The sequence below is a fragment of the Rhinolophus hipposideros genome, assembly GCF_964194185.1.
Source record: "Rhinolophus hipposideros genome assembly, chromosome: 4".
In the NCBI taxonomy this organism is placed as follows: domain Eukaryota; kingdom Metazoa; phylum Chordata; class Mammalia; order Chiroptera; family Rhinolophidae; genus Rhinolophus; species Rhinolophus hipposideros.
Genome location: NC_138050.1, coordinates 97396785 through 97405506, shown reverse-complemented (window position 1 = coordinate 97405506; position 8722 = coordinate 97396785). Strand labels below are relative to the sequence as shown.

Here is an 8722-nt window from a genome sequence, read left to right as displayed (position 1 = left end):
TCAATTTTTGATTGAGATGATCATTTTGATTAAATGATCAGAATCTTGAAACTATATTTAGATGATAGGTGTACACTTGATTGGTTTCTATTCCTACAAACGGCCTGTAATTCAGCAGTGGCTAAAAGAAAATGTGTATAAAAACAAGAATTCTAATAGTTATTTTCAATCCCCAAAACTGGATGATTTCATTCACCTGAAAGAAGGTGAGATTCAGAAACAGTACATTTCAAGGAAAGATAGTCATCACAAAATAGTAACGCTCCAGCAAATATGCTTCCTCAGGAAATCAGACCCAGTTGTCTGGCCGAACAGCCATTGAGTGTCTTGTTAGTTAGTAAGCAGGATGGTTCTTGCAGCTATCCCAGCAGACAAAACTGGCCTTGAATTTATATGCTCCATTTTTCACGAATAAAAGCGTACTCCAAAAGTTCATGTGACTAGCTACCTATCCCTTTCTACTCTGTTTTACTCTTATAGATTTTTTTGTTAGTTGCTTAATAACTTCATTTATGTCTATATGAAAAATCTTCATAGAAAACTGTTTGGTTTATTAGCTCTCAGCAGCCCGTTCCTGAGCTGTGAGGAAACTTGCCTTTTTCTGCGCTACCTGATCTGTCTTCTGGGCAAGCGACATTTTGGGACGTTTCCACCTCTTCTTTTTAACTTCTTTCTTAGGCTTCTTCTCATAAATCGGATTCTCCCGCATACCAGCATGAGCTTTCTTATACATCTCCTCCATCATGTCTGGAGTTACGTTGTTCTTTATGTATTGAGAGAACTGTTTCTTATAAGCGTCTTCACCTTCTTCCATTAAATAACGCATATAATCTGCAACGTTCTGGCCCATGGTGTGTTTCCGATGCACTTCTGCATTGAATTCCTTGCTTTCTGAATCATAACCAGGGAATCGTTTGGTACTGTGAGGGTTAGATAAGCCTCCATCCACAGCTCCCTTCAGGGCCCCAAAAAACTTTATGTCCAGTAGTTCTGGCAAGCCCTGCATCCAAATAGCAGGTGAAGGCACCAGGGTGACCATCAATGCTTTACACATTGTATTCATCTCCAGTCACCTCCACTTGACCTTCATAGATCTTGTCCATGCCAAACCTATTGAGAAGCCTGCGGGCCAGCAGCAGGCCAGTACAATACGCTGCAGCATAATTTGTCAGGCCAGCCTTCACACCATACTTAGAGAGTTCATGAGCATAAGCTGCACAAACTATCATATCTCCTACTATAGGAGCATAAGCAATCTGACAAATGATATCTCTGTTGGTTACCCGTACAATCATCCTATATTTTGGTGTGTTGTACTTATTTTTACCCTGGATTACCGAGCGTTTCCGGGCATAGTAATCAGTTTTACCCTCATGGCGTCTTCTAAATTTCACTTGGTATCTCTTGAAGTAGGCCTTATTCTTGACGACTTTAACAAATCCCATCCTGGTGAACAGAGCATCCTGTCTGCGGCTCACCACAGACCTGCAGGCCCAGCTCGGCTCCGGGGCTATTCTTATAGATTTTTGATAATTTCCAGAAAGCTGTAGATCATGGGCCTCCCAGGCAGTGAGTGGGTTCGTTAGGAAGCCCCAGGTTGCTGAATTAAAAATGAAAATGCCACTGCTCCTGGCATCCTTGTCAGGACAACCTGTCTCGTGCGATTTGGCTTGTGTGTATCTGATCTTTGTTGCTGCTTTGCATGTCTTATGAATTCTACTTAATCAGGATTTCGCCTTGACGATAGAAAACTCATACCTGATTTTTGGTTGCCTTAATTTTTCCTGTTTCTGTTCCTGCCCAAACTGTCCAGTCTTAGAGAACTGCCTGATACAAAGTGAAGAGCAGGACTTAAGGACAAGTGCACCTGTGTTGCTGTTTCTTTCTGGCTTCTTGTTATATCCGACAAGGTCTTGGTTGGCTTACTGAGGGTCATAAACCGAAAGTCGAATTCCTTCAGGAGGTCACAGAATAGTCCGGCCAGAAATGGTTATAGCCTCAAGGAGCCACAAAGGGGCAGCGATGATCTATCTTGGTTCCTCAGAAACTCCGATTCTGCTCTCCATCTGAGGGAGGTGAAGTGGAACCAGAGGTAGAGTAATAATGCTCTGTAGTATGACAGAGACTGACTAATTGCTCACCACTTCTTCTTCCTGGGCACATATCAATCCACATTTCTCAGTCTCCTTTGCTGGTAGAAGTGGCTATATGGCTGAATTCTGGCCAACAAAATTTGAACTGACATAATATGGAATGCTTCCCTGTCTGACACATAATATCCTTCTGTGAAATTTTCTAATGATTAGTGATGTTGATCACCTTTTCATATACCTGTTGACAGTTTGTATATCTTCTTTAGAGAAATGCCTATTAAAGTACTTTCCCATTTATTATCATTATTGCTATCATATTATAGAAGTTCCTTATATATTTTATTTAATATTAACTCCTTATCAGATATATGGTTTGTAAATATTTTCACCAATTTCATAGGATGATTTTTTATTTTGTTGATTGTTTCGTTTGTTATGTATAAGATTTTTAGTTTGATATAGTCCCATTTGTCTATTTTTGCTCTTGTTGTTTATGCTTTTGATGTCATATGCAAAAAATGTGGCTAATAACAATATCAAGAAGCCTTTCCCCTATGTTTTTATTCCTAGAAGTTTTATAGTTTCAGGTCTTATATGTAAGTTTTTAATTCACACAAATGGCCAACACATATATGAAAAGATGCCCAATATCACAAATTATCAAGGAAGTGCAAGTCAATACCATAATAAAATATTATTTCACACCTCTTAGGATGGCTATTATTATTTGTTTAAAACGTAAATGTTGGAGAGGATATGCAGAAATTAGAACAATTGTGCACTCTTGGTAAGAATGCAAAATCGTGCGGCCACTATGGAAAAGCGTGGAGTTCCTCAAAAAATTAAAAATAGAACTGTTCTAAGAGCCAGCAATTCTGCATCTGGGTGGATATCCAAAAGAACTGAAATCAAGATTCCTGAGAAATATTTGCACTCCCATGTTCATAGCAGCATTATTTACGTTAGCTAAAATATGAAGACAGCTATATGTCTATTGAGAGAGGAAAGGTTGAAGAAAATGTGTCTACATGACATGGAATATTACCTTTAAAAAAAGAAGGAAATCCTGCCATATGCAACAACATTGATGAACCTGAGAGACATTATGTTAAGTGAAATAACGAATCACAGAAGGACAAATATCCCATGATTACACATTATGAGGAATATAAAATAGTAAAACTCATAGAAGCAGAGAGTAGAATGATGGTAAAAGGCCTACGTGAGTGGGAAATAGAGCATTTGTTCAACGGGCATGAAATTTCAGTTATGCAAGAAGAGTAGGATGTAGAGATTTGCTGTACAATACAGTGTCTATAGTTAACAATACTGTACTGCACACTTAAACATTTGTTAAGAGTGTAGATTTCATGAAAATTTTCCTACTACAATAAAAAAAAAAATCCACCTCCACAAATTTCTCCATACTGTTTCCCCACTCCACAAGCTTGCAGCAAATACAAATGGAGATTTTGGAAGCCATGACTAAAGATGAGGGATATACAACATGGAAGAAAACTGAATCCCTGTATTATCATTTGGGGAAGAGATTTGAGCCAATCAGGAAAATCTATGATAAACATTATATGAATGAGAAATAAAAGTCTAAGTATAATAATGCAGAAATTTGGAGTTCATATCCTGAAACAGCTTTCATTACCTAAAGTAATATAGCTGTTTGTATGTTAAAATAGAAGTGTTGCCAAAACAAGAACAAAATTGTGTGGTGTTGGTTTAGTGGTCAATGAACAGATGACAAGAAATTGATGTTAGGGACTAGAAAGATGGAGACTCATATGATATAAAACATTTGGTAAAACAATTAACTGTTCTACCTGGAAAGCAGAACAAGTAGCTACCATTGTGTAGACCTGGGGGGAGTGATTGGAAGAGTCAATGTGTTGGCTTTCACTTTTGCTTTTTGACAACTATTAGAAGAAAGAGGTAACCTCAGAAAAGAATTGGCCATTTTGCATGCAGGATTGAACAGCCATAGAGAGAATCCAGAACAGCGGCCCAAAATGATGGCAAAACTGATTGTCACTAAATTCCCACAAGTAAAAGAGACAATTTGCAAAAGCTTTGAGAGACAATGACTAGATAAAGTTTCTCAGATGTATAAAATGACTGAGCCTGTGGCAAAAATCATATTAACAATGAATTTTTAATGCATTGTTTTAGGTATTCTGAAATTGCTACTTAATCATTAAGTTGGAGAAAAATAGGACTTGGAAGAGAGTAACAAATAAATTTGCTTTAAGCATTATGTCCCAGAAAGGAATACTAGTGTATTTATTGGCACATAGAATTCCCTGGAAACAAGTCAGAACTCTACTCAGACTTTGACTGAATTTTATTGCCAAATAAATTCTGACTTTACTCCAAAAATGACTTTGACTGTTTGGCACTTAAAAAAAAATGGGTCCCCAAAATTGCACTAAGAGGAAACGATATGTAATACATTATATTTCCATGTAGATGAATTGCAAGGACGAATACTTTTTGACATATTCCAACAAAAATTTAAACTATCGTGCTACAAAAAAATTATCCCCCACCCCCCAATGTAAAATAAGTCTCTAGGCAGGTTGAAAAAAACAACAAAATAAAAACACATTGTTTACAAAGTAGAAAGAACATTCCAACTGGCTATGATTTCTCATCTACAAAACTAAATGCCTGAAGACAATGGAGAAATGGATATGAATCAAGAATCTAACATCCAATGTTGTAATTGTTGTGGAAAGGCAAGAAAATAGTTTTCTCAGATATAGTGGAAATTATTTGATTCAATATTAATCCTGAAACATGTCATAAAATGGACAGTATGGAAATAAAAGGAAAAAAATAACTTGTCAAGAATAAGGGAGTCATTGTTTTAATAGACTGAATGGATATTAGATCTGCATAAAGATGTTAAAATAGTCAAAATTTATGAGCTGAAAACAAATTTTAAAATCAAGAGTGAAGATTTATTGTTATATTAAGGCAATAATAATTCAGATCTAACTCAGGTTTTTTGTAATGGCCAAAATGTGAGAGGAAAAAGGCAATGTAGGGGAGTGAAACTGAGCTTATCCCCTTGTGTATAAAACGTGGGACTAAACAAAATAATGTTACTCTTATGGCTATGAAAAAAGTTTTGAAAGATGTAAATGCAAATATTAATAAGATTGAACATAGTTTGAATAATTTGCAGTGTACTGGAGGATACAAAAACGTTTGTAACTATAACCCAGATAGCACCAACAAAACCATGGAGTTAACAAAAATTTTTGAAAAAATAATGGAAGAGCTAGCAGGAGTACAAACAAATATATGAATATTGATACCCGGCTTACTGAAATAAACAGTCTTGTTAAAGGCAAACCCTCCAGTCAGTTAAAACAATCAGCTCTAAATTTTTATAATGAAATTAAAAGTTTAAATGTAAAAGTATATAAAGGGTTTCTAGTAAAGCGGTAAATTGATTACATTTCTTTACACTTTTGAAAACCACTATATTTTATACATATATATATATATAATGTATGTATGTATATATGCATACATGTGTATACATATAGATATATGTATACACATATATATATGAAATATCTATATGAAGTTAGAAGAAACAAGCATAACATAAATTTAGATGTTAAAAAACAGAGGGACAATGGGTTACAGATTTTGCAGGCAAAAGAATGCTGAAAGTTGGTACAACCAAGTAGAAGAATCAAGAGAAAGTATAAATATTGAATGGTGAGATTCACTAGTCCCTTTCTAACATGCATTCTTTAATCTTGGTAGCCAAATTTGTTATTGTCCCTTCTTACTCCTCAATCTGGCAGAGGATTAGAGGAGTTATCTCCAGGAAAATGGATCAACACAAAGGACTGCAGAGCAAATGCGTGTATGTATACATATGTGTATGTATTATGTATATGTGTATATATTTAGTTATTATTATGTAAATTAGTATTTTGTATTGCATTTATATAAATGTATAAATCTATCAATTTATAGTCAAACATTGTATACACACACATACAAACAGACACACCCACATATACACAAACAAACATGGAAGTTTCCCAGAGAAATTGCACAGCAACTCTGTGGTTTTACAGTAAAGCTCTTCACTTGCTCAGTCAGGACTATCTACAGCTAACTTCTTAATATTTCATTGAAGCTGCCAAGGCTCTCCAGGCATTTGAAGAAAGGTTCTAATACTATGGTCAGAGACTTAAGCAAAGCCTTGAACATCACTAAAATTTAATATCTTCACAGCAATATGGAAAGACATAACACCAATAAAACAAATACAGGATGCCTATTAAATGAAAATACTCAGAGAATGAGAAGAACTCTCCAAAATTTCTTTTAAAAGTAGGAAAAAAATTATACACACAGACATATAAAATATGCATATACCGGGAGTGGAGGGGGAATGCCAGAAAAATGTATACTGTTTCTGTTGGTCACTGTTGCTCAAGCAATAGTTTGCCATAATCAAAAGTGTCTGGACACTGATGGGAACCACTTTGAGCACTTCTTATAATTGCACAAGTCAAACATGACTTCTATTCATCTTTTGTTATTGGTATATATTGAGTATTACAATTTTAATACAGTGTTTCCTTTCTTAAAATGTGTATACCTATTTTGGGGCACCCTCTGAATATCGTAGAAGAATATAGAGCAGAAAGTAGCACTGAAAGAAAGCAATGGGGAATACTAGAGTAAAGGAAATAAATGGATCAGTCCATGAAAGTCAACGTCTGAATATTTTGAGTTTCAGAAAGGAATAGCAAAAAATTGTGGGAGAAATCATCAAAGAAACAATTCAATAATTTTTTCATGAGTCGAGGAATGTGAGATCCCAGAGTAAGAGGATTTACTGAGCACCCAGAACAAAACAGAAAAGCACCTATTCCAACGTGTGCGTATGTGTGTGTTTGTGTGTGTCACTGAAGCTTCAGAAGAGGGTGATCAGGGACAGAAAATATTAGAAGCTTTCAGAAGAAAACGATCAAAAGAAAACCTAATTAATAAAACCATTTTTCATTTACAGGTTTAGAAAACACAATGGCATTGGACCTTTCAACAGCAACTCTGGGTACTTGAAAATAATGTAGTAATGTGTATAGAATTCTGGGGGAGAATGATTTCCAATTAAACAAAACCTTTATTCCAGAATTCAAAGATCGTTAAGCTATAACTGAACACAGGGAGAGGAGGGAATGTAGAGGTGAGGGAGAGAAATCTTCAGAACAAGTACTTTTTTCAGCATGGATGGCAGAAACTACTCTTTCTGGGTAACTATCGAACTTCCTAGTTGAGGTTCATTGAGTAGAGGTACCAGAAGCCTAAGAACAAAGAGAGGTATGTGTGGGGGGAAAGAGAGAGAGAAATTCTACCTGCTCAATGACCAAGGGACATTTTTTTCTTCTCTTTTTTTTCTTTTTAAGTTCTATTAGTTTCAGATGTACACACCATATAATGATTACACATTTAAACCCCTCACAAAGTGATAACCTCCCCAAGTCTACTACCTATCTGACACCGTATATAGCTCTTACCATACCATTGACTATATCTCTGTGATGTACTTTACATCCTGTGACCATATATATATGGTGCAAAAAATGTATACACATCACTTGTATTCATCTTTTGTTATCGGTATATATTGAGCATTACAATTTTAACAGTTGTCCTTTCTTAAAATGTGTATAAATTTTTTTTTGGCATCCTTTGTGTGTGTGTGTGTGTGTGTGTGTGTGTGTGTTTATTGTATGTTAGTTTCAGGTGTACAGCGCAGTGGTTAAGCATTTATATAATCTATGAAGTGATTTTCTCCCCCCGCATAAGTCCAGTACCCATCTGGCACCCTATATAATCTTAACATTATTAATAATATTCCCCATACTGTATTTCATATCCCCATCACTATTTTGTGACTACCAATTTGTACTTTCTAATCCCTTCACCTTCCCCCCATGCCCCAACCCACCTTCCATCTAGCAACCATCAGTTTTTTCTCTGTATCTCTGAGTCTATTTCTGTTTTGTTTGCTTGTTTGTTCTGTTCCTTAGATTCCACATATAAGTAAAATCATATTGTATTTGTCTTTCTCAGTCTGACTTATTTCACTTAGCATATTATCCTGGAGGTCCATCCATGTTTTTACAAATGGTAAGATTTTATTCTTTTTTATGGCAGAGTAGTGCTCCATTGGATAAATGTACCACAATTTCTTTATCCAACCATCTCTTAATGAGCACTTTGGTTGTTTCCGTATGTTGCCAATTGTGAATAGTGCTGCAATAAACAGGAATGCATATATTTTTTTTCAAATTAGTGTTTTGGATTTCTTTGGATAAATACCCAGGAGTGGAATTGCTGGGTCATAAGGTAGCTCTGTTTTCAATTTTTTGAGGAACCTCGGTACTGTTTTCCACAGTGGCTGCATTGCCAAGGGACATTTTAACTTCACTGGTTCATATTTCGACTTTATTGGTACAAAAAACTGATTGGTGGAATTTGGAGAAAAACTTAGTGCTCTTTTCAAACATTGCATTTAAAGACAGTTACATGGTTTAGGTACATGTTATTAGGGTTTCCGGGTGGGAATTCCCGCCCAT

At 35.7% G+C, this 8722-nt stretch overlaps 1 pseudogene across 1 annotated transcript; it reads right to left on the bottom strand.

The window, feature by feature from the left end:
• Positions 1–553: 553 nt before the first annotated feature.
• Positions 554–1445, bottom strand: LOC308496751 (large ribosomal subunit protein uL18-like; annotated as a pseudogene). The gene has a single exon. The product of its transcript is annotated as a large ribosomal subunit protein uL18-like (transcript).
• Positions 1446–8722: the final 7277 nt, after the last annotated feature.